Here is a 1,474-nt window from a genome sequence, read left to right as displayed (position 1 = left end):
ATGAATGAAATGGGCAGTCGTTTCCACCCAGTGAGCTGGGCAACACATGTCTCTGAGAAGGAAAGAGGCCTTATACATGCTGACTCCCTAGGATGTAGCTTGTACAGAGACCATGTGCTGGGCTCTCTGAGGGATGAAACACACCCCTAACTTTATTTCTAGCTAGTTGAGACCTGAACTGTTCACAGATGCTTGATTAGTTATAAAAACTCCTGAACCAGGGCCATGTAGACCTTCCTCAAAGGACAGGATCAGATCTCCCTCTTGTCCTCAAGGGTCACCTGAGGCACCTGAAAAACCCTCTGCCCCTAGTACGGGACATGAGAATGTGAAAGAGTTGAATATAATGAAACCTGTTGCGGATGGTTTGTTTTTCTTGCACACAGTCTATGCAAGTCAGAATCAACTTCCATCCCCCTCCATCTTTTATGAGACCTAGGACATGGTGCAACTCCCATGGGGAATATCAGTTGTGTCTCTACCATGGATGCAGAGAAAGACAAGGTAAATTCTGTTGCCTATTTCAGTTGCAATGCTTTCTGGAAAATTTATCTGACCTTGTCTGGTTTTCTATGCCCTCTGGTATTTTTACTGTTTGATTTACATCCTCACAAGCCTCCAGACTTCTCCAGTTTAAGATCATCATGTTAGCTAGTGCCTCTGGACGCCACAAGTGTGTGGAGGTGGAGGACCACGTGGCTATCACTTTGTGTTTGTGGAAATAACTTGAGGAGAATGACACTTCACTGCACCCTCAAGTCTTCTGGAGCATGGGACACCTTTCTCACTTTCTTTGCATGGGATTATCCTGATTATTTTCATTTTTTTTCCTATTTCAGAGTAGGCCATGAATTTGTTCAGAATGTCTGCTATGAGCCTCGTGACTGGAAAAGATAACAACACTTTCCAACATTATATTGTGTGCTTTGTGCAGTGTTGAGGGTTCTTAGTTAAATTTCAGAACTCATTACTGGTCCTTCTGTGTTGGTCAATGTGCAATAGAGAAGTTCTCCCAAGCTTTGCGCAGTGGCAGTATCATAGCCAATGAGGTTTATCCGAGGCGCGATTATTGCTCATCGAGAATTTCTCCAGTTGTCCCCTAGGTGGAAATACTCTGAATTTTCAGAAGCGGCATGTGTAATCGAAAATGTACGTGGAACTTCAGTCGTGAAGGGAGAGAATCAGTGATTACCTGCAGGGCCAGTAACTCACAGAGTTCTTCAGTTGTATTTATATGAGCAGGTTCAATTGTGTCCCAGGAACAGTTGCAACTGGTACTTTGTCTCATGATGCCTTATGGGAGTTTTACACCTGAAATTGAGACATGTTTCTGTTCATTCTTTTACGTAGAATTTCTACCTCCCTTTTACAATGGGACAAAATAGCTCTGCAATTCATATTGTATTTAAAAGCTGAATTACCTGTGAATTAAGGTAAACACTCTTAAGACCATGAATGTGCACAGGTAACGTGT

The 1,474-nt window shown here is 42.8% G+C and overlaps 1 pseudogene; it reads left to right on the top strand.

The window, feature by feature from the left end:
• Nucleotides 1-1,015: 1,015 nt before the first annotated feature.
• On the top strand, nt 1,016-1,168 carry LOC125158863 (uncharacterized; annotated as a pseudogene).
• Nucleotides 1,169-1,474: the final 306 nt, after the last annotated feature.

This window comes from Prionailurus viverrinus, unplaced genomic scaffold (genome assembly GCF_022837055.1).
Source record: "Prionailurus viverrinus isolate Anna unplaced genomic scaffold, UM_Priviv_1.0 scaffold_38, whole genome shotgun sequence".
Taxonomy (NCBI): Eukaryota; Metazoa; Chordata; class Mammalia; order Carnivora; family Felidae; genus Prionailurus; species Prionailurus viverrinus.
This window is presented reverse-complemented; position numbering and strand designations above follow the sequence as displayed.